Source organism: Agelaius tricolor, unplaced genomic scaffold, assembly GCF_023055355.1.
Source record: "Agelaius tricolor isolate 1412-34295 unplaced genomic scaffold, bAgeTri1.0.p SCAF_3, whole genome shotgun sequence".
NCBI classification, from domain to species: Eukaryota; Metazoa; Chordata; class Aves; order Passeriformes; family Icteridae; genus Agelaius; species Agelaius tricolor.
The window spans coordinates 6,847,255-6,871,938 of record NW_027269263.1 but is presented as its reverse complement, the minus strand read 5'-3'; the positions used below and the strand labels follow the sequence as shown (position 1 = coordinate 6,871,938).

Below are 24,684 nucleotides of genomic sequence, written 5' to 3'. Positions count from 1 at the left end.
ATAAAGGCCAGCACGTTTCCTTTGTTTTGCTTGGTATTACATAACTTTATGTGGGACATGCTAAAGGTATCAGTTTCGTTCATTCAGGAGCTGTAGAGAAGTCAAAATTATTTCTTCAACACGAAAACAAGAATTGAGAGATTTTTTGAAAAGCAGTTGTTTTCAGTGTCCTGCCCTAATTCTGTTTGTGCATTTTCCAGGTTACTACTCAGCAAAGAAGCAAGTCAGAATGAATATGCAAGCTGCTGCAAAGAAATCAACTTCTTGAAAACAGGGAGAGATTGGAAACATCTGCCAAGCTTCCCCAGCCTTCAAAAATTGGGTGTGCAGGCTGTGGACACTTAGGGGCATCCCACAGAGGTGTGATCCTGACAGCAGCAGTGACAACAGAAAACACACACATTGGATTGGGGCCAGGCCCAATCAGCTGGAATCCCTTTGGTGGGAAATTGTTTGCCTTAACAAGCTTGGACACTACAGAAATTGCTTAAGATTACCAGGTGAACCTGCATTAAAAATCACTGTTCATGAGAAAGTGGCACACAGTTAAAACAACTGCATAAGTGTAATAAATTGCTTGGACAAGTCACTATACAGCTGGGGCCTTTCATATTGTCACATGTTTAAATACCCTCTATTTTGGGTTTAGCAGGGACACCTTACTAAGTTTCACCATCCCAGCTTTACGGGTTTGGCACACCGAATAAAATTTCCCAGCCCTTTCTGTGATATTTTTATTTATTTTTTCAGGTACAACACTTTGTGTTTGCAGCTCTTAAGGGCATTGGGTGTCAATGTAAATGATGTAAATGGACAAAGGTGAAATTATTTGGGAACATTTCCCTCTATATCAGCAGCCATTTTAGCCCTGTACATCTGCCCCACACTCAAGAATTGGGTTAACTTAGATGTTATGTGGAAAATTTTTAGGCACATTATCATCTCCTTTGAGTCTTTCCTTTTACTAGCTGGGCCAAATTCAGCCCTAAATTTGGGCTGTGCTGTTCCTCCTAGACCTATGAGCTTGCACAGGGAAAGCTGTGACAAATTTCACCCATGGGTTTGTCCACATTAAGAAAAATTTCACACATGGGTTTGAAATATCTGCTGCATGTGAGAATGAGGGGGATGATTTAGTTGTCGTTTTGTGCTTTTTATTCCTACTGCTCATCTGTCTGTGAGAAGAGAAAGGGGCATTAATAACACTGAAATCTGAGTGTTGCACTGGCTTCTTTTCTGTGGCATTTGTTAACACACACTTTTCCATCACCTACTTTTTATTTCCCTTTTTTATTCCCCTGACTGGTTGGAATAATTGAAATTTTACAGCACATAATAATCAGCGGGCAAACCAGAAAAAGAAACCTATAAAATATACACTCTAAATTATACTGCTGCATATGGCCTTAAGATGCATGCAGTGTTTAATGAACTGGTTTGGAAGGAGCTCTGTAAATGTCAGGGGTTTAGAATGCCAGGAGGTGATGGACTGCTGCTTTTTGTCTCAAATCTAAACAAAGTCAGGTTTCTCCTGAGCAGTAAAAATTAAAAATTAACATGCTTGTGTGTGTGTGTGTGTCAGGTGTGTGCAGGAGAAGTGCTGGAAGCAATACCTTATGGGCAACATCCTGAGGGTTTATTGTGTTTCTTTTTTTCCCAATAAAAGCTATGAGTGTTTAGACATAAATAAAGGAGTCAGTTGGGTTCCCTCAAATGGCACAAGACAGTGATTTCAGTCTGTTGTTTCTGAACAGACCTTGTGGGCTAGGCCAGTCTGTTACAAGCCTTTCAGACTATTGGGGTGTAGCATGAAGGTGTGGAGCTGGGCTTTTTTGTATATTTGGGTCAATTTTTAAGCATTGCTTGTGATTAGAACAGTGTAATTTATTTTTTTTTCTCAAGTGTGGTCATTTTCTCTAATTAAGAAAAATTGCACCACTGTTTCTCCATGTGTTTGCAATTTTAAAGCACATCAATGACACTGTGCACCTTTTGGGGTTGTAGAAGGGTTAATTGCAGAATTACTTTCTGACTGGGGTGATATGAGCTGGGCATAAAAGCCCTAAAGTTGGCCATGCATGAGGTTATCATGAAGTCTTTAAGTGAAAAGGGAATGCTTCTCTTTATTGGGAAAAATAATGACTCAATGCACTGCTGTCCCAAAAAACAAGAGAGGTATTTTTGGTTTTCATATTAATTCCAAAACACCTCAGTGCTTAAGGCTATATTTAAAAGGAATTATCTCCTTAGATATTTTGAAACCAGGACAGTGAAGTGTCATAGGAGTTAGTAAATCAACTGTTTAAGTCATCAATAACACAGGTTTTGGATACCAGTGCAGGTAATGGGCTTATGTGGAAACCCAGGGCACTGGGAATATTTCTCTGCTCTGGGGTGCCCTGACCCCCAGGGGAGCCCTTACTTTGACCCTCACTCATGGAGAAAGTTTCCCGGACTTCAAGATAGACTGGAACCCACAAAAGTGTGAAATAGAGATTATAGAGAGTAGTGCAGGTGTATCACTCGGTGAGAAATTTAGGTTTTGGGATTTTTAGTATGTTGTGAATGCAAGCAAGATGGAGGGCACAGGGTGTCCTCCTTGGTTTCTTCTTCATGATTCTTCTTCCTTCTTCTCCATGGGTTTGGGTGGCATTTTGTAATTGGGCAGAAAAGTCTGCATTGGGGGCTCTGTGGGATCAGTAATTGGGTTAAAAGGGAAAATAATCTAGGTGTCAGTTCTTAATTGGATAGTTTAGTCTTAAAAGACCTTGGAACAAGAGATTGTTGGCCATTTTGTGCCTTGCTGCTGAACTCACAGCAGTAGTGAGACTGTTTTACTGATAAGAAACAATAAACATTTGAGTCTGAACATGAACTACCATCTCAAGTGCCTTCAATCCAGACCCAGAGAAACCAATGGGCTGAGAGTTGAATTTCAGTGTGCTGAGACTGCAAGGTGCAGACCTTGGCTGGACACTGGGCCTGTCCATGTTTACAGACAGCCTCAGCTGTGGTGTGACTGAGAGCTCAGGGCTGGGGTTTCCTGATGGTCAGAGAAGCTGATGTCTTTCTGCTTGCCAATTCATTAAAGTCATCTTTGCATTTAAAAAATCCAATTCATTAATAGTCCTAGAAGAGACAGACTATCAGAGGTGAGGATATAGGGTAGCACAAAAGAAGAGGGAAATGCTGTTTTCATCCCAGTGTTTGCAATTAATCTCTTACATCTGTATCAGAGGGCCTAACCCCATCCTGGTGTGCACTGACACCTCCACTGCTCTGTGGTGAAACTGTCTTGATTTACACCAGAGGAGAACTGAAGCTGAAGTTTTGCTCTGGTCCTTTTCATTACTCTGGACAAGCAGCTGTGTAATGGACAAATAGCTGTGTAAAGCCATTGCCTCTTTTCTATATAAAAGGGTTTTAAAAGGGAAAGAAAAATGGTTTTTGCTATAGTTTTCTCTGTGTCATGGCTAAAAAATAATAACAAACCTGTGATGAGTGTCTGAGTTTCATCACCAGCAGGGTGGATAAAATATAAGTATGTTTTGTTCCCAGGCTGCTGGAGAAACTGTGGAACATGGAACACTTTGTTATTTTGTTCAACTTGTGAATTGTACTTTCTTGCTTAACAGTGTGCACCTGGGAACAGGCCAGTATGTAGCAAAGCTATAAAAATAGTACTGCCTTTTTTGATAGTGAGTGTAAACACTCCCATTCTTGCACTGAGGCAGCAGAGCTGATTAAAAATGCAACACACAAGAGCTTGGCTCTGCTGCATTCCCTGGGCATCCACTGCCTTGGACATGCCAAGCCAACCCCACAACAAAGCTGAGCCCTGGGTTTGGTTGGCTGCAGGGCATTGTGGCCACCCCCCAAACCCCAAAGTGACACTTTCTCATGGTGGCTGTGTTCAGAGCAGGGTGGAAGTGCTGGTGTAAGGTCTGGTGTGAGGATGTTCACCCCACGAGCCACAGTTCATAGTCTGTGAGCAAGGAGTTCATTATGACTCAGTGACAGTGCAAGCTTTCATGCAGCCCTTGAACTGAAGGTCTGGTGTAATGATTGGTGTGGGCATTGCACAGCAGGAGGCTGCAGCATCCTCAGCATGGCACACAGGTACAGCTGCACCTGCCTGAGCCCTCCTCTTCCTTCCCTTTGGGAACTGAAGCTCCTGTGTGACCCAGGGCCACGTGCTCAGCAGCCACAGCTCAGGCTCTGCTCTTCCAGAGGTATCCAGCACCCTGGTGTGAGCAGCACATACACCAGGGAAATCAGTGCTGCAGATTTTTTCCATCTGAAATAAATGTGTCCCATGTGCAACACAAGCAGAGCCTGAAAATGGGACGGAGCAAGTCCCGAACACTTGTTTCATGTTTTGTGCAAACATGGAAATAATCTCACATATAGATTATTTCATTAAATTCCTTTCAGCAGCAACTGGAGAAGGTTGTTTCACTTGGGTGAAAAAGCCAGGAAAATAGATTCTCCATGTGCTTCTAGTTACTTCAGGGTGATGCAAGTACAGCTTCTTCTACTTAAAGCCACTTGTCTGCAAACTATTATGGGGCACCCTTCTGCAGGGCAGCACTGGCTTCCTGCAGCACCTAACAACTTGCAGTAGTAGATGCTTTATTATTTTTCCATTATCTTTTGGAACCTGGTTTATAGGTTTTGGGAGTGGGCCCTGATATCACAGAAATTTCTGGCTGGAAGGGAACCCAGAAAATCACCTACTCCATCCCCCTGTGCTGAAGCAAGGTCAGGACTTGCTTATTCCAAAGCTTGCAAATTGCTGTGAGAACTGATTTGCTCTGCTCACATGGCAAATCTCGGGGGTAGCCAAGGTCAGCAGTGTTCCTCCCAATATCCTGAGAGTCTGTGTTATGCAAGAAGTTTTCTTTCAGGTGTTCATTTTGCTTTGCTTGTTTTGTTGCAGGGCTGTAGACACAATTGAATTCCACATAAGCAACCTGGTGTGTCGAACCATTTGGTTGTCAGAGGTGGATTTTTGCAATGTCACCAATAAATGCTGGTGCACAAATATGTCTCAATAGCAAAATAAGCTGAGTTTTCTTCCTATTTTAGGCAGGTTCTTCTTGGGTTTTTTTCTGTACTGCTCTAACCTGGACTCCCTCTGCTGATGCCCCTGTGTGGTTTCACTTTCTCCAGTTCATCACTTCCATGCACAAAATATTGGCCTGAGCAGTGGGGTGCTATAAGTTAAACTGACCTACAACCCAGAAAATGTGTTTTTGTAGTGGATATTTCATGGGTTTCCCACTGAGGTGTCACAAATCTTATAGGAGGAAACTTTTGTTGGTTTTTCTTCTTTCCTTTCTTAATTTTCTAAGGATTTTTTTTTTTCTATTTAGGAAATGCTGCCTCCTCAGCAATCTGTTCCCTTGGCAAGAAATACGACTATCAGGTGTTTAAAATTAAAGTTGTTAAAATCAAATTTGCAGAGGCAGGAGGGTTTGCCCCAGTGTCCTGGACATAGTCCAGGTTTGGTAATTACTCTCCTAACTCAATCTTTCTTTGCAGTTCTGTGGCATTCTTCCTGCCCCACTGCAATCTGCTCTGGGGAGCTGCTGTGCCATGGCATGTCAAACATCTGCCTGCTTTTCACCCAGGACTGGCCACACTTCAGTGTGTGATGAAGTGATTTATGACACATGGCGTGCACAAACACTGGTTTTCTTTTCACAGTGACTTCTGCTGAACAGGAGGAGTTACTCAGAAGCAACACTCAGGAGAAAATCAGCTCAGGAACTAAATATGGATTTAAGGATTCTGATTCTCTCGGTCCCTCTTTCAGATGATCTCTTCCCAGCTCATCCCTTTGTCTTATAAGGTGGTGCTGAGAAGTGGTGGCTCCATGTGATCAGCTGTGTTTATAGGACAAAAACCTTCCTCCTGCCCAGTAATGCCCTTGGGGCAGGCAGGAGCATTCCAGAGGGCTGAGCAGCCTCTGTGGATGGGGTAAATTGGCACACACACACACACCTGCCAAACAAACAGGGGTAAAGCCAGCACACACACACACCTGCCAAACAAACATTCTCCCAGTTTCCCTGGAACAGGCCAATTCCTCCCACACCTGAAAACAGGAGCCTTCCCTGCTCCATCACTGCTGGGCCAAGGTGAGCTGGTCATTGGAATGTCCCAGATAAGTGTTTGCTGAACTGTTCCTAAAAACTAAGGTGGCTTTGGCATGAAGGAAGTGGAGAAGCACTCTCATGAATCCCCTGAAAAAGGGAAACTCAAAGGATTTGGGGTGATGCATATCAGTTTCTTTGGTGTTAAGTGCTCATGCAAACACTTCACAATCATAATGGTACAGTGAGCAGAAAAGCTTTATTATTAATATTTTAAAATCTCTGCCTCAGATACGTCCTTGGAGCTAGAGCCATGCCACTAAGCACATGATGAATGAAACCTCTTTAAAACTCTAAGATAGGAAAACTCCCATTCTAATTGTTTCAGATCATCTGCATCCTGTGTTTGGTTACATGGGGTAATAGAGGCCATCTGTCTCCCTGCTTTCCAATACATGGATTTATATCTGTGTGCAGAGCTGTTCTCACTAAGGGAGTGCACAGACCCTCCCAAATGTGTGATAAGAAAATGTGTGCACCCAGGAACAGCCAAACTTTCTGGCCTTACAAGCCATGTATCACGTTCTTTGCAAAGGCTGTGAACACAAGATGCACATTTTGTGCACATTTTGTGTCCAGGAAACTGAGGACTCCAGGAATTAATGGGAAACACTTTTTGATTCCCAACCAGTCTGTTGGGGTATGGGGCTGAGTTGAGTCCCAGAGCACCATCTGGCACTGGCTCCCCTGATGGGAAATGAGACATGATCAGAGTCCCTGTCCTTTTCCATGGATTTATGGAATCTCCTCCACAGCCCACTGGTGTGGCCTGAGAGAGATGTGCAGACAAGATCCCATCAGGGATGTGGGGGCCCTGTAAAGCAGAATGTTTCAGGCTGAGGGAGGAAGGACACAGCTGGAGACCAATGGGGGAGAGGCAGACCCATGTCAGGCACTTGATCTGTGCAAAAAGAGCATCAAGATGTCACCAGCCCTTAGGGTGGAAATGTTTATTTCCATTAAAGAAAAAAATGTGTGCTGTTCAGTGCATTTCAGATGAAAAGGTGCAGTGAAATTTCCCTTTTCCTAAAACTCGGGTTATTTAAAGAAGAATTAAAATTAATCATGGACCAGCTTGTCTGGCTGAGAGGAAAGGGCAGCACCAGGGGTGAGGAGCAGTGAATCACCCCCTGCTTCCACCTCTGCAGGCACCACCTCAAGGTTTCTCAGCAGAAAAAAAAAAATGTCAAGGAACTTATTGAGAATTGTAAATCAAGCACAGCAGGGATAAATAACTTTATGGTGCAGCTACATTAAGTTACAGCTCTCCCTTCTACAAATACACCTTTTGCTGACATATTGCAATAGTATGCTTTAAAGGCAGCCAAGCAGTGCAGTACATTTCTTCACTCAGATTAAAAGCATTGTTTAAATTCTTGTGGCTAGACAATTTGTCTTGTCCTTTTTTTTTAAAAAAAAAAGAAGCCATTATTAAAGAGCAAAGCAGCACAAAGAGACTGGGATGTAGGACTGAGGGACTGCAGGGAATTCTTAGCTCGCCTGCTGCAAATCAAGATCAGCCTTTTTACCTTTCCACAATCTTCCTCCCTTTGTTATTTGTGGTTACCACAAAATCTTATCCAAAGATTCTCTCAGATGCTAGAATTAGATAATGTCTCTGGAAAAGGGTGTCACAGTCTGGATAAACATAGCCATGAATAAAATATTTTATGCAACGACCCCTTTCATCCAGCAAGGCTCCAGGGGGGAAAAAGCTATAAAAGCATGTATTTATTATTTAAGAAATAATAAGATGTTTTATATGATTATATAAACATATGCAGATAACAGGTGTATTTGCATCTAAGACTCAAGGATTTTTTTGTAGCAATCCTGTTCCAGGGGTGAACAGGAGCAGCAGGTGGGTGGCTCATAATGCTTGTGATGCCTTTTTTATAACAACACAAAGCTTTTCCTGAGAGAGGAGCCTTGCAGGAGATGTGCTACCACCTCCCCCAGGACTGCCAAGCACATCCATGATGGGATTTTTGTGGTGTCCAGTGGCATTTTCTGCATCCCAGCCCAACCACGTTGTGCCAAGCTCGGCAGAGGTGACTGCAGAGAATACCTGTGATGTTTTAGGGCCTGTGATTTTCCTGTCTTACTCTGTGCTATCTGTCAGGGAAAGGACGGGTTAAAATAACAGGGCTGAAGGAAGAATGGAATGGGGATGTTCACACATGTTGTCCAGTCTGGAGAAGAACAGGGCTGTTGCCCACCACCAAAAAAGCCTCGTTATGTCAACCTTAACAGCACATCTCCCATGACTGTGAACCTCAGGCAGGGCAGCAGGGGGTAGGTGAAATTCAACTAACAGCACAGGTTTTGGGTAAAAGAATACCTGAATAAAAAAAGGAAGAAGCCATGGGAGCATCAGTCTCAGCAGTGGAGACTTTGCCATGAAACCCTGAACTCCATGTGTTCACCCACCCAGGCACTTTGATTTTCTTGATAGTAAATGGTTTACCCTTTCCATGTAAGTAACCATTTTCCTGTAATTTGACATGGAAAGAAGCTGTCATTTGGATTGCTGAGCTGTGATTTCACCTGCAGGCTGTTTTAAGAAGGAGATCCACAAAAATGACTCAATTTATATATATATATATATATATATATATATACACAAACACTGGCATCTAATAGGTCAGAGCAAGCAGATATGTCCATGCAGCCACAGAAGTCATTTAATAGCATCAGTTGTATTAAATGCAGATCTTACTCTTGCCATTTTTCAGTCCCCACAGGTTTCAGCAATGTTCCTGTGCTCAGCAGGGTTTTGGGATCCAGCAGCAGCTTTGCAATTCCAGGTGCCACAATTTGCTTCAGCCCACCTTTATTAAGGAAAAAAAACAAAAAAAAAAAAAAAACAAAAAAAAAAAAACTTATTATCTTAGGAAACAATAATGAGATCACCTGATAGCTTTGTGAAAGTGACTGTCTGATCAGTGTCTAAAAGTGAGGAAATGACAAAGCACCCAAGCTGCTGTTCTCACAGAGCAAACCTTTGCAGGAAGTATGTTGGTTCATTTGTCTGAAAAAAAAAAAAAAAAAATTCAAACTCAGGGTTTCATGCTAAGTGCAAATGAGCAGACTGCTCTGCCTTGCGTATTTGTACATGAATCCAGCCTAGTGGAAAAAGAAAAAAAAAAAAAAAAAGAAAGACTATTGAAGGCATTGGGAAAAAAAAAAATAAAATCGGTGCGTGGAAAGGAGCTTAATACATTCACAGCGTTATTTAGCTCTAACAAAGAGCAGCAACCCCAGATGACCTCCTGGCTCCTGTCTCCACCCAAGTTCCTGGCCCCTGTTCAGCGTCCTGGCAGAAGTTGCAGACATCCGCTGCACGGTGCCAAGAGGCTGTTTTGTCTGTAGATATGTAGCAGAGATTAGCCGAGCGCTGGGGGAGCTGCTGCTGCTGCGCGCACAGCGGCACCTCCGCACCGGGACCCGGCATCTCCAGAGGGATTTTGTTCCCCCCAGAACCTGCGGGAGAGAGGAGAATTCCCAGCGGTTCGGCTTGGGGGGTCTGCGCTGCCCTCCCGGCAAGGACTGACCAGGGATGGATGGATGGATGGATGGATGGGTGGATGGATGGATGGATGGATGGATGGAACCAGGGATGGATGGATGGGTGAGTGGATGGATGGATGGATGGATGGATGGATGGATGGATGGGTGGATGGATGGAACCAGGGATGGATGGATGGATGGATGGATGGATGGATGGATGGAGTGTGCCATCAGACCTGTGCGATGCTCTCAGCCAGAGATCACCAACCCACCTGGCACTCGGGTGGCAGTGGAGTGTAACCCTCCTGCCGGCTCCCAGAGCTGTGCCCAGAATGGAAACGCCTTTTGTTTTCCCGTAGCAGGCTTTAAAAGAAAAAAAAATCTCAGTTTGACTTTAAATAGTTTTTACCCTCCCCCCCCCGGTCCCTTTTTCCACCAGAGACAGGAAACGGTTCTTTCGTGCGTTCAGAAATGCAAATTATGATGGGCAGAACATTACAGTGCAGAAAAGGAGCTTTTGAAAGAGGTCGTGGAGGAGAGATCAAGGCAGATAAAAGGTCAGGCCCTGCACCAGACAGCCAATCTCACTGAGTCACACACCCCCTGCTCGGGATCTTGGGGTTTTTCAAAGGACTGGGCAGACCTGCAATTCCACTAACATGAAAAGTGGAAAGGGAAAAATGCTGGGCTCTCCCTTCTCCTTCTCCTTCTCCTTCTCCTTCTCCTTCTCCTTCTCCTTCTCCTTCTCCTTTTCCTTCTCCTTCTCCTTCTCCTTCTCCTCCTTCTTTCTCCTTCTCCTCCTCCTTCTCCTTTCCTCCTTCTCTTCCTTCTCCTTCTCCACCTTCTCCTCTTTCTCCTTTCCTCCTTCTCTTCCTTCTCTTCATTCTCCTTCTCCACTTTCTCTTCCTTCTTCTCCTTTCTTCTCCTCCTTTTTTTTTCTGCTTTTTCTTCTCCTTCTCCTCTTTCCCCCTTCTGTCTTTCTTCTTCTCCTACCCCTTCTCTATTTCCCCTTCTCCTTCTTCACTCCTCCTTCCCTTTCCCCTTCTCCTTCTTCACTCCTCCTTCCCTTTCCCCTTCTCCTTCTCCTCCTCCTCCTCCTCTTCTCCTCCTCCTCCCCAGCTGAGGACCTGAAGAGCCAGAAGACTCTTTGAAGAATTCATCTTTTTGCCTCTCCCAAAAAGGTCTCCACTACTGATAACTGGAAACCATCCTGGCATGAGAAGGGGCTCTCTCTGGAGTGCACCAAAACTGCTTGGCAGAAACCTTGTTGTCATCATTTATGCTTTGTTTCTATGAACAGTATAAATAATAAACAAATATCTTATGAGAGGAGGATAAAAATGAACAAAACACATTCAGCATTGGCTACTAATTTGTAAATGGAAAAGTGGCAGGTGCCAAACTCTCTTCTTCAGCCTAAAAGCATGGGTAGCTCGAGGTCTGGCTTAAGAATGGGGGAAACCAAGATGCAGCAAGTGGGCAGAGCTCCTCTACCTGCCCCCAGGCTCCTTGTTCTCCTCTGGAACAGGCTGGGATTCACCTGGCAGAGCAGTTTCATGTGGGAGGATGCTGTGTGTGCAGGCTCCCTCTAGGAATAATTAACCAAGGTCAAGACTCCTGGATCCTTGGATGGGAAACCTTCAAGGGAAGCACAAGCACTACCAGAGTGATTCTGGTAACTCTGGGAAACCATCCCTGAGCCAGAGATGAGCCAAGCCCTTTCCATGGCAGAAAGGACCTTCATGGCTTTAACCTCACACTGCACAACATGTGAGAACACACAAATCCATTTCCTTCTGCAGCCAGTCAGCACATGGGAGTACAAGATGCCCACCTCACTCTGAGAGGAGCTTCTAGCCTTTCCCCAATGGCTCAGGAAAGACAGAAAATGGAGATTCCAACAAGCACGTGCAAGTGAACTTTCCCCAGAAACTGGGTTTTTGAGCCTTTGGTGAGCACCAGTCCTGCCTGCTCTCCCCCAGCTCTGAGCTGCTGTTTGGGGTAGGATCCACCTCATGCATCTCATTGCACACCAGGACAGCAAGCACAGCCCTGTGCTCCTGCCCAAGAGAGAGCAGCATTCTGTGCTTGTTTTGGAGGAATGATCTGATGCAGTTTGTAAAATGCTTCCGAGGAAGTCAACAAATTATTTCTATCCCACTGTAGTGATTCCTCTCCTCATTTTTTCTCCAGTGTCCTTTACAATTGAAAATCCTTCTTGCTGTCCTCTTCTGAACGGGGATTGCCTGATTTTTTTCCAGCTAATAATGAAAATAACAAATGCATTCTGGAGACTTGAAGAGAGCAGTGCTTGAGAGCACTGATATGCTGTGAAGATGAGAGGGTGAGGGAAGAGACCTTTGACTGTAATGAGACCCAAATGTCCCATCCTGGCTGTGTCCAGCAAAGTTACTGTCAAGTCTTTGTTTAAATTGGGTCCCACTGCACAAGCATATTTATTGGCATAACAAAGTAGCAATGGCCAAGGAAAGGAAAAAATGACTTGCCTAATGGAAATGAATTGTGCAGCATAACCTGGTGGTACATAGGACTCTATCATGGTACTTAATGTCTCTCCCCATGCTGAAAGAAAAGAGTCTTGACACAGGCGCCAGTAGGTCTGTAGAGCCATTGGTAGACAGCCAGGGCATACCATTTAATGGAAGGACATCATTAAATATGCCTTTATTTTTATTACTTTGTAATATTATTATGCAGCTGAAATAAATCACAAGTTGTTTTTAGTGGGATCCTGTCACAAGCCACAAAAGCAGTGAGCTGGGGGGTTCCTTCTCAATCTCCCTGTGAGCAACTTTCTGTGCTCTCTGAAAAGAGCAAAACCTTCACATCAGGGTCAACCCATGACCTTTCCCTCTTTCAATATTTATAAAATGTATCACTAAATAAGCACAACTAGAGCTCACAGGATCTAGTTCCTTCTGCAGCCCCAAGTTTGGAGGCAAACACAAGCGGCAGAGCCCCCAGACCAAGCTGGAAGAACAGGAGAGGTCTGGTGGAGGCCAAAGGTGTTTAACTCCCCTGCCTCGTTCCTGTGTGGCTCCCACATCCCCTCCCAAATCAGGAAGGTGCAAAGGTGCTGCATGCTCCCCTAATTAGTGAACACCAGTGAACTGGAGAGGGAGCTTGGCTCATGCTCCCACAACCAGATAGGTAAAACATGAAGTCTTCAGGCACGCAGCAGGAGAAGTGGAAAAGGAGATGTAAAAACCTGTGCTTGGGCCTTCACCAAGCTGTCTGACTGCCCCAAGAACCCACTCCTCACTCCTCACTGAGGATGCAGCACAGTGTTTGGCTTTAAAAAGGAGGGACAGGTAAAGCTCTGTCACAGTCACACATTTTTTGGCTCTTGTGTAAGTAAGGCGTTTGTGGTGCAAAATATTTCACAGAAAACCTAAATATGCCAGCAGGACATTGTTAGCCAACATGTGATGATTTTAGCTTAACACATTTTGGTTTTCCTCTGCTCCCAGTCCCCTCTGAAATTGGTGCTATGTGTGCAAGCCCTCCCTTCCTTGGACTCTTCTTCTTTTCATTTATTTTTCATTTGCACATGGTCAGGCTGTTTCAGAGGAAGGGAGAAGAGCAGATCCTGATTTAGAGAGTTCTGCTGAACTACTGGCATTATTTGTGTAAAACATTAGTTCCTTCTCATCACCTTTAAGATGCCTTTTTTTTTAGGTAAATGTTAACTGGAGGTTTATCATTAACCACCTTTAGTTTTTGTAAGAGTTTATATTATTCACATGAACAGTGTGTGTTGCAAGATTCCTTTTTCCACTGTTTAGATACAAATTATTCACAGGTTGAGTTTTGTCTAATCTGAAGCCAAACCGATTTCAGCCTTCAGATAAGCTCCACCTCAAAAGGAAACCTCAAAAGCTTTCAGTTTGTCCAGTTAAGATACAAGTATCACCTGTTTGGACACTGAAATCTGTGCACATCAAAGAGACAAATTATTGTGCTTCAAGGTCAAGAAGAAACATTAACAGCAGGATGTTGAATTTGAGGAGATCATTCAATTTAGAAAAATCTGTAAAGATTTTTTTACAGCCTGTTTTTTTCTGCAATAAAGTTGGGTCTCGGTCAAGCCTATTCTTGCTGTGGCAAGGAGCAGCACAGGTGGGTGCAAAAGTAGATGTGATGAGCAAGTGTCAGAATGTAGAGAAATGAATGCTCTTACAAAATTTCAGCCCATCCTTTGATACTCCTGTGAAAAGCCCTTCTGTTTGCAGCCAAGAACCAACTGGAAGAGCTCTGTTAGCTTGGACTCAGTTTCTGGGTTTCTATGGAAGTGACACCACTGGTGGCCTCCTTGTGTTTCTCTGCCCACAGCACATGGCTCAGGCTCACCACACAGGTGGGAGCAGCAGCAGCAGCACAGAACAGACAGAACCTGAGCAAAAGATTTTCTCTCTAAATGAAAAGGGGTGGTGGAAGGGGCATCTCTGAGCCATCTGTAAGAAGGAGACAGAAAACCTTCCCCAGGCCCAGCTGTTGAGGGGTCCTGCTGCCAACCTCCCCAATCCCTTTATCTCAGTCACTCCAGAATGACAATTCCTTCCACAGCCAGGAGGAAGCCATGGAGAGGAGGGAGGAGAGCTGGGGTAGGGACACAGCCACCCCACCAGCTCCCTACCACCAACACATGAGAGAGTCTTCCAAAGGCCTCCAGGAGGAAATATCCAGCACTGACTGCTTCTCAATTAGTCCCTGACATCCATTTAGGGAAAGTTCCTTCTCTATTTCTTGCTACCCCACAGCTCCTGTTTCTGAGCTGGAGGAATGTCTCCTTACCCCTTATTTATATTCCCCTGCTACGCACACACACAAAAACATGAACACCCAGAGACAAACTTCTTATTTGCCTTTGGGATGTGGATTGCAGAGGGATTCTGTTCAAAAACCTAGAGGGACCTGTGCTCCCAACTCTGTCTCTTCAGAGGACTAAACTCCTCCCTCCTTCTTTTGCTATGTTTGCCAGTGGAAAAAATTAGCAAACCCTATTTACAAATATTTTTGCCTCCTGGCCCTCTGCCTAATGCTGTGCTATTAAGGCTGTCGTTGTTCCACTAAACAATTGCAAATGTTTTTGCATGCATGCATTGGCTTGCCTTTTGAGTTCAGAGACTCTTATTCCACCAACTGCTGCAAAAATTGTCTTGGAGAACCTTTTTCTTAGGTGAATCCTGATCCCAGAAACAAGTAATCTCCATTTCTGCCTTCCCAAAGCTCTCTGAGCTGGTTAGTGCCTAAGCTGAGTTACGGGGAAGGAACAAAATGTTTCTGCTCTGCTTTTCCCTGAGACTCCTGACCTAGATGCCATTCTCAGGGTATATTTTCAGGATTCTTCCCCCTCCAAAAAGCCATGGCAGCCAACACTTTCTTTTAAAGCACAGAATGAAATAGTAGTGAAATAGTAGTGAATAGTAGTCCATGTTCACTTTCTTTTTTCTTTACCCACCCCCCCATCTCCAAAATTTCACAGATGCTCATTGACTCTTTTAAACCTCTGTGCAAGTAAACTCATGCTTGTGTTTATGGTGTTTGGTCCCAAATGTGAGGGTGATACAGTTTACCAGCATTTCAACAGCGGCTGAAGCAGCCAGTGATAAATGGATGTTGAAGAGCAGTCAAAGAAAGCAAGTTTCATATCTGTAATTGCAAATGGTAGCATGGGAAATGTGATTTTGAAACAACAGAAGAAAGATTTATGTCTCTAATGAAAACAGCTCCAATGTCAGACTCAGCACAACTTCCCAGACAAGATAAAAACACAAGAATTATCTCCAGAAATTACTGAGTGAAAAATTCTCAATAACAAATGCAGATGAGAAAATTGCTCGGGCAGTTTGCAAATAGGAAATAAAGGAGGACATGTCAGATTTATTAATCACTATGATTTATGCACCTAGCTTTGCTAGCAGTGCAAGACAGTAAATTAGAGCACAGTCAAGTGTTCTTCCTCATGGTTTGGTCAGCAAACTTCCATCCTGGTCTGAGGCACTGCTGGTTTTGGGCCAACCCTCAACAGCGTTCCTAGGGTGATGAAGTGCCAGCACACAAGATCTGTAGGTTCTTCAGGAGGAGCATTTCAGCCACTGATTTTTGTCTTTGCATGTCCTTTACAACAGCTTTGGATTCCATCACCACATCCCCTCACAGCACTCAGTTTTAAACATGACCCCAAGGCCTTACTTAAAAAACAGAACCTGAGGCTTTCGAAGTAAATTACATTAATTAATTTCCTCTGCAGGAGAGGAAAGCTTCACAGCTTAATTATTGGTCTTGAGCTCCATGACTTCACTACCAACCTTTCATACCATTTTTTGTCAGGTGCAAAAGTAGTATGAAAGGTTGCAAATCAATCTCAACTCTCCTTTACCCTCCACACACACACAAATCATGTAGTGCCCAAAATGACAGACTGCCTTTCAGCCCAACTCTTTGAGAACAATTTTAAAATATTTTTTCTCCTCTTCCATAGGAGGAAAAAACTGCAGATCATGCATATATGAACCTCCACCATCAGCTATCAGCTGATGGTGTGACCTCACAATGCCCCCCTGCAGCCACAGCTCAGGTTTAAATACAGCTCAGCATTAAAGCAGGACTGGAGAGTGCTGTCTGTACTTGGGCATGTAAAACATTCCCCAGAAAATGCAGCTCAAAAACAGGGAAAGCAAAATAAAAAGGGTACAATACAAACAACCATGAGCAAAGCATTAAATCAGCTGGTTCTGGACTCCTTTCTCAGCATCACTGCAATGTGGCTTCTGAAACAAAATGAGTGTATTGAATTAGTGCAAGTGGAAAATTGGTTATTTGACTAAAATGGAAAAAAAAAACAGGGGAAGGAGGGAGCTGTGTGGGCAAGATTCTTTAAATAATCATGGTGGGGGGGTTCTTTAATTGGAGAATTGGAAAAATAAATTAAGAGTTTGGCAAATTTTCATCTAAACATTTCAATGGCCAAAGCCTAAATTCTGGCTTTAGTTTACTCTACCAATGATGATATCCTCTGAAAAATGTCAATAATATGAGAAAAAGTTATTGTTGTTTTCATTTTCCACAAAAATGCCTCATCTTCAGTGCGACTCTTATTTCAGTCTGTACTGGTCCCAAGCTGGATGAGCAGATATTTACTCCCTCAAATGACTCTCCTCCACTAAAATCTGCCTGGGGAAGAAGGAATAAGACAAGGTAAAGGGGCAATAAATGAGTCACAATGAGAGGTAGAACAGAAGAAGATGAAAGTACCTAGTAAAAGGTACTTTCACAGAGAGAGAGAAGAAGGAAGGGTAAGAAAGAACAGTGTTACTTTTTTTCTTCCCTTTCCATTACAGAAAGTTTAATTTTCTTTTCTTTATCTGTTGTAGAAAACCCCACATGTTCTCAGTTTTAAGTGGTAAAGACAAAGCCTGGGAAAGGAAACAGAGTAGAGTTGCATGAGGTTCACAGCCTATTTCATCTCCCAAAACCAAGCTCACACCTTTGCTCACACCTTTGCCCACACTGCTTTAGATTTTACCATCTCTGATGTGCTGTCCATCAGCTTTCTAAGCAGCCTGTAATGAGGTACAAGACAAGTGGAGCTCCCCACACTGCTCTTTGGGGAGCCAAAAGAGATCTAATGTTTTGGAAATGCTTACCCACATACAATAGTTCAGTGAAAAGCTATTTGGAAGCAGAGGGTTCAGAAGTCAGGAAATATTTGCAGAGGAAATCATTTTCTGTGGCACATTGCTTTCAGAAAGCAATGGATAAACAACAAGCCTCTGTTGAAGGAGTTGAAGAAGAAAGTTTTACAGGCACCCAAAATGAATTCATGCCCTGCTTGTTTTTTTTGCAAAATACTGTTTTTCTCCAAAAAACAAATCTCCATTTATGCTGCAGGTACTTAGCCTGTCTATAGCATTGACTATTTTTTCCTTAATATCCTTTTGCAATTTACCCCACAAAACCATCCAAACACACAGGGTAACCAATGAACTGTGGATCAAGACAAACATCAGAGGTGGTCAACACTTTTGTTTAACACAACCCCCAATCCCCTCTCCCCCCTCCATTATTTAACTGCTTTTTTCTCCCTTTCCCCCCCCTCCCAATATTGCAGATGAACTCACATTTCCCATGAAGATTTCAATAGGGTTTTACAGAAAGTGAATTTACCACTCCTGACTGTGAGCACTCTTGGTGGAAGCCTCAGGGTTGCACTCATGTAACCACGGAACAAAAATGACATTTTGACTATCTAAATGCTCGTGGGCAGGCCACAAATAAATGATTATTCACAGAAATCACGGGCAGCATTATCTCAAACAACAAACACATTCAAGAACATCCAGGCATGCTCACAGATAGTTTGCAAACAGATAAAAGGCCAAACACTTCCATTCAGTTCCTTGCTGTAGATTATTCACCCAGCTCTAATAACAGTCCCCTGTCTCCATGAGCCTGTATCAGATGCAGTCCAAAACTGGAATGGTGGTGAAAGCCCCCACTCTATCATCATGAAAACCCAGAGTCGAAGCTTTTTTTCTGTTTCTTTTTTTTTTTTTTTTTTCTCCATTCATTTCTACCAAACAAAAGCAAAAGATGGGATTATCTTCACAGAGATCAGTTTGGAGTTGCTTCATTTCAGTGGCATGCAGATATTTCCCCTGTGGTTTTGCAGGGTGACCAGGAACACCTGTTGAGTTTAAAAGAAAAGCACAAACCCCCTGCAAAGCAGTGTTTTGGTTTGGTTAGGTTAGGGATTTTTCACCCTCTGTTTTTTTAGGTCCTGACAGCAAGCACAGCTTGCAGGGAGCATTGTTTGGAAGCTGTTACAGAGCAGTAATTGCTGCTGAAGGGTGGCTGGTTGCTCAGGATATGATAAATGACTCAATGCAGCCACCAGGCTAAAGAAAGTCATTTGGGCTGGTGCTGTGCACTGCTGTTCACTTTGAAATGCTGCCATCTTCCTCCTGGAATTGTTGGTCACATCTTCACGCTTTCCAGGACCCAGAGATTGGTTTGGTCTCCTTCCCCTCGGGGGTTTCCAGCAGTGCTGTGCTCTTCACCCCAAAGCAAACAGCACTAGGGCCTGCCAGCAGTGCCTGGGGGTCTGCCCAGCTGTGCAGGGGATGTGTAGGGCATGGGGGTCCAGTCAAGGGGGCAAGTCAGCCCTACAGAATTTTAATTTGGTTTTTGGATGGGTTTTTTGGCATGGGTGAAGTCCAAAGGCATCCTTGCACTGCATGTTGGCTGGGTTGGTGGAAAAGCAGAAGAGCAGAAGAGCTGGCAGAGATGTCCAGCCCCTGCCAAGGGAGCACAGCACCTGCAGGGTACTGGGAAAATTGGCTGTTCCCTCCTGTTTATCCAAGCAGTGCCTCTGAATTTCCTCTGTTTCCCATACAGCCCACCTCAGTGTTCCCACCTTGCCTGTTCCGTGGGAGAAATCCGTGCTAGTTCTCCATATCCAGGAGGGAATGGCATGAAGGGATGAATACTCTCTGAGGGATGAGCTGCCTGCCAGCCCATGAGGATTTTAGCCCATGGGCTCAGCCAGTTCAACTTCAGAGAGCTGTTGTGGTCCCCTGAGGAGACCTGGTGTGCTTGCAGGGAAAATCAATTTGTATTAATCCAGAGGGGGCAGGGGATTCAAGGTCCCTCTTTTCTCCCACCAGCATTTTGGAGTCCTTACTGTCCTCCCAGGACAGCAATTTTCCATGATGGTCATGGCTGACCTGCTCTGATCAAGGGTGAAACCTCTGCAGGGAGATCCATCCATCACAGCAGCCATGGATGCTGTTATTTAAGGTTATTGGAGATCCAGCCCATGGATTCTGCTATTTAAGGTTATTGGAGATCCATCCATCACAGCATCCATGGATGCTGCTATTTAAGGTTATTGGAGATCCATCCATCACAGCATCCATGGATGCTGCTATTTAAGGTTACTGGAGATCCATCCATGGATTCTGCTATTTAAGGTTATTGGAGATCCATCCATGGATTCTGCTATTTAAGGTTATTGGAGATCCATCCATCACAGCATCCATGGATTCTGCTATTTAAGGTTATTGGAGATCCATCCATGGATGCTGCTATTTAAGGTTATTGGAGATCCATCCATAGATGCTGCTATTTAAGGTCATTGGAGATCCATCCATGGATTCTGCTATTTAAGGTTATTGGAGATCCATCCATGGATGCTGCTATTTAAGGTTATTTAACAGGACTGAACTGTCCTGTTCAATCAGGTCACAGCTGTACATGAGACAGAGGCTCACAAGCTGTTCCTCAGGTTTGTGGCTCTTTGTTTCAGAGGAGAGGGTGGTGCTGGAGACTGGAAAGTGCCTGGTGTGCTCCAGCAGACCAGCCAGCACTTTTGGAGAGCACAGTGGCTTGCTCTGCAGCAGGTCCTTATGAATGATGGAGCAGGGTGTGTTTAAAGCATGTTCACTTGCTGAGATTCCTCTCAAGTGCCTGTTGGAGCTGGACTTTTACCAGCTGGCCTGTTTCAATGAGAATCAAATGACAAGCCAAATTGGGTTTAAAATCATAGGCAGGCCAATGCATTTTCTGGTAGGCCTTTTTTTCCTCAGTCTTACCTACTGGAACAGGCAAACCAGTTTTAGCTCAAGTTGCAGGGTGACTGTGTCAAAACTCAGTTTGGGACCCCATAGAGGACAGGCTCCTCCTTCACTGCAAAGGGAAAAGAGAGATAAGGAGTGAGGAAAACAAAAAGTGAGTGACAGGAACATCCTGTCTGATGCCTTGGGCTGGGGCTTCACCTCCTGCCTGCCAGGGACAGCAACTCCTTCACTCAGCTAAGTCATGGATGTGCAAACAAACAAACACACCCACCTGAGAATGTCTCAGACCCTGAAGTTCTGGGGTAAAGAAGCAAGAAATGTTCATTACATACCTCACTGAGGTTGGTTCTTTGCTTGTTTTCTTTTAGAGTCAGCTTCTCTTAACTATTGCTGTCCTGAGCAATGCACAGCCACAAAATCACCACTGCTGCCCATCCTCTCCTCTGCCTCTTGGCCTGGAATAGGAACAGCTTTTGCTGGGCACACAGGCTGCTCAAACAGAAAACTCTTTGGAAAACAGGAAGTTTCCAAGATAAAATCCTAATTGTTGTTGGGGGAAAAAAAATCTGTTAACAGGAGAAGTAAATGCTTTCACACAACAATTGTCACAAATATGAAAGCCTTGCAGATGAAAGTTAAAACATGTCAGGTTTTGGCCAAAAATATTTTATGAGTAGTAAGATGTTTTCTTAAAAATATTTATTTAGCTGAAAGCCTGATTTTTCAATTAAAAAATTAACAGTGAAGTAGCCAGGCATATAAAATTCAAATTACACTCCAAATATTCTCCTTGTGTGTCAAGAGAACTGGAGATAGAGCAAAATGGCCTGGAAGATCAGCAGTAATAGGTTAATATTTAACACAGGGGGGCTGTACAGGAGAATCACCTCCCTCCCCAGGCTGCACACAGCAGCTCTTTGGTGGCAGAGCCAGTGGCAGGCTGCAGGATGTTTGGGCAGCTTCAGGGTGACAGGACTCCACTGAGTAGCAAACAAGTTTGGACAATGCAGAGATATTTATAGTGCCAGCATGGCTGCAAAGTCATGTCTCATATCTGTGTCTCAAAAAAGAGAGAGCCAAGGCACAGGATTAAAGGCTGGAGTGAAACCACCTACTGAGGCATCTCTAGGAGACTTATATTTCTGTGATTTGGAAGACTGAAGGAGTGTTTAGACCTCCTGTTCTCAGGCTCTATGCAGAGTTCTCCTCCTCCTCCATCACTTTTCCAGCAGAATGCTGCCCCAGGGATGTGGTGGGAGAGCCAGGTTTGGGAGCACAGCATCACAGGGGCAGGCTCTGAGTGCTCCAAAAAGCTCCACGAGCAGCACAAAGAGCTGCCACAGGGATGGATCCGTGCCACCCTGCCGGGGCATTCCCGCTCCAGCGGCACGCTCAGGCTCCCCGGGGAGGGAGGAAGAGGAGGGCGACCTTCCTTTGCGAGAGGCATCGGCTCTGCGCCCTCCTCAGCTCCAGGACTGAACGCGGGGCTCCCTCTGCTGAGCCTGCCACACAAGCGATGTCTGCGGGACGCAGCGCTCCGAGAGCTTCATCCCAGCCTCCAGGCAGGCGGCAGCCACAGGAGGACCCCTCATCTTCCTCCTCCAGCGGGGGACAAAGAGCTGGGGGTGCAGAGCAGGACAAGGCCAGCGCAGGGAGAATTCTCCTGGGATGAGCGTGTGCAGCGTGTCCTGTGCTGTGAGCACAGTTCCAAATCCTGGTGTAGCACCACTGATGCAGCTCCACTGAAGGGTGAGGCTCAGCCTGGGCTTGGAGCTGCCAAAAGCTGCTCAAACCCCTCTGGTCACCTGCAGAGATGCTGTTACCAACACAGGGGTTAAATGACAGCAGATTTTGGAGATTTCTGTATCAGAAGCAGAACAAGTGTTGTCCCAGGTAGAAGCTGAAACATGGCACGAAGTGGAAATTTTATTTTGTGATTCTTCCATGTTATGCCAGGAAGATGTTAAAGGAGAATAAGAATGAGCAGCTGTATGAATGAATGCTGAGCCTCTTTTCTTTCTCATTTTTATATTATTCCTCACTTGGCTACACTTCATAAATGAACTCTCCTGGTCTCAGAGCCTTTTATTTCCACATATCCTCCATTTCCATCCCTCTCATATCATGAGGGATGGAAACTTTTCAAAGCACAGTTGTTTCCCATCACTACAATAAGTGCCTTCCACTTCCCAAAATTCATTCTTATCTTCCTGTAGCCCATAGAAAAACGTGAAGTTACACCATCCCTTCCTTGTTTCCTTCTTTAACCATGCCCTTGTCTTCTGATTTCCATTTCTACCAAGCAATCTAACTAATCTCTGTAAGGAAAATCTCATGCCTAGGCTTGCTAGGAATTCCACCTGAGGTGTTAAGCCCCACATTAGATCCCTTCTCTCCTTAAGTCAAGCATTTGGTTCCCACAAGTGGATTAATCACAGGTAACTTCTATGGGTACAGCACAAAACATCCAAAATACTGCTGGCCTGTAAGGGCATTGCTGCAGGACCCCAAAATTCCGTGACCTCCTCTCATCCCTCACGCTCAGAAATGTCAAGGTGCATCTATTTTTTTATGAAGGTTCTTTGAGCAGATTCATGATGGTTTTTGACCAGCTGTCTGACACCTCTGTTCCTCAGCTCCAGACCTTCCAAGCTCAGTGCTGCAGCAGAGACTGCCTGGAAGACCCACATTTGAGGTTTTCCCCTCAAAATCCACCAGCACAGCCCCATGACCAGAGGGGAAGATTGGGAGCAGCCTTTTTGCCCATTCCCTGCCCAGGCTGAGCAAGTCCCCTCTGTCTCTTGCCCTTCCTCACTCTCTTTCCAAAACATACACTCATTTAAAACACCAGCTCTGGGAATTTAACAATAAAGAGTAATGCCCTGCCTCTATATTTTGCCACCACAGTAACAGGACAGCAGAAAATATCACAGTCCCTGAGATATTTATACTGCAAAGCGTATCTGTGTCTCAAAAAAGAGGGAGCTGAGGCACAGGAGGATTAAAAGCTATCGTTAAACCACCTACTGAGGCATCTCTAATAGACATATTTCTGTGATTTTGAAGACTGAAGGAGTGTTTAGACCTCCTGTTCTCAGGCTGCCAGGCTTTGGCTCCCTGCAAGGAGTCATTAAAAAGAAATAAGAGTTGTATTCTGTTCCCTTCTCTGAGTAACTCAGCACAAGGCAGCACATCTCACTCACCATATAAAAAATTTTTCTCCCGCCTGAAGAGCAGGAGCTGAGAACTTCTCATTGCTCCTTTTTTAGCTCAGACCCCAGAGCTCATCTTCCAGCAGCCACAGCTGTGCACGATTCACTGCAGATAACAGGAGAGCACTGGCAGGAGCAGATCCAAAATCCCATCTGCCTCTAACTCAGTCCATCACTGCCGCTGCCATTTCATTAGCTCTGCACTTCAGAAGCAGGGCTTGCACAACTGAGTCACATCCATCACCCTGCTGCAGGCAGCCACCTCCAACCCAGAGCAGGACAACTTGATTAGACCTGCACCCATTCAATTACCCAGTCAAGATCTGAAAGATACTCACCATGGGCTTCACAGCTTGTTTATAAAGGCAGCATTGCTCCATAAATACACTTATCAGCTGTCCTTCCAAGCTGGCAAAGTGGCTGCAGGTCAGTCCAAGGAGGGTAAGAACACAGGCAATGTACTAACGCTGGGTAGGACAACACAGCAGTGTCGCCATATTTTCTGAAAAATCCCTTTGCCAGGACTTTTCTCCTGAGAAGCTGAGAAGCCTCAGAGGAAAAGAAAAACAATCATTAAAACAACAATTATTGATGCTGAGGGCCATTTGGGGATGCTGTGGGCTGTACTGAGATGCTGCAGGCCATGCAGGGATGCTGCAGGATGTGCAGGGATGCTAAGGGTTGCTCAGGGATGCTGCGGGACCCGCGGGGATGCTGAGGGCTGTTCAGGGATGCTGCGGGACACATGGGGATGCTGGGATGCTGAGGGCCATGCGGGGATGCTGCGGGATGTGCAGGGATGCTAAGGGTTGCTCAGGGATGCTGCGGGACGCGCGGAGCCGGGGCCGCGGGAGGGCAGCAGCGATTTGCGATCCGGAGCGCGGGAGGGCGGCTCAGGGAGCTTCGTTCTGCACATCAGGAAGCCTGGCGGCAGGAACAGCTCTCACATTCTCCCAGAAATACATTTCACAACGCTCAATCCACCAACCGAGCGTTCTGCAAATGCCAAAAATCATTTCTAGGCAGCCCATGAAAGGCTGATGGATAAGCATGCCATGCCCATCAGCAGCATGGTCAGGGATGCTGGCAGAGCACCCCCCAGGGCTGGTTCATCACTTGTCATGAGCAACCCTTTGACCTCTGGGGCTCTGCAAGAGCTGAACCACCAGTTATTAAACCTGGAATAAGTTATTTGTGTAAACA

The 24,684-nt window shown here is 44.9% G+C and overlaps 1 long non-coding RNA gene across 3 annotated transcripts; it reads right to left on the bottom strand.

Moving 5' to 3' along the window:
• Window positions 1–17,801: 17,801 nt before the first annotated feature.
• Window positions 17,802–24,036, bottom strand: LOC139587772 (uncharacterized). 3 transcript variants are annotated; one of them, XR_011678482.1, is made up of 4 exons: window positions 23,820–24,036; window positions 20,602–20,809; window positions 20,285–20,378; window positions 17,802–20,188 (listed from the first exon to the last, which is right to left on the bottom strand). It is a non-coding gene; the product is annotated as an uncharacterized lncRNA (long non-coding RNA). The 3 variants fall into 3 exon arrangements; XR_011678483.1 differs by having other exon boundaries at window positions 20,602–20,724; XR_011678481.1 differs by lacking the exon at window positions 23,820–24,036 and having other exon boundaries at window positions 20,602–23,812.
• Window positions 24,037–24,684: the final 648 nt, after the last annotated feature.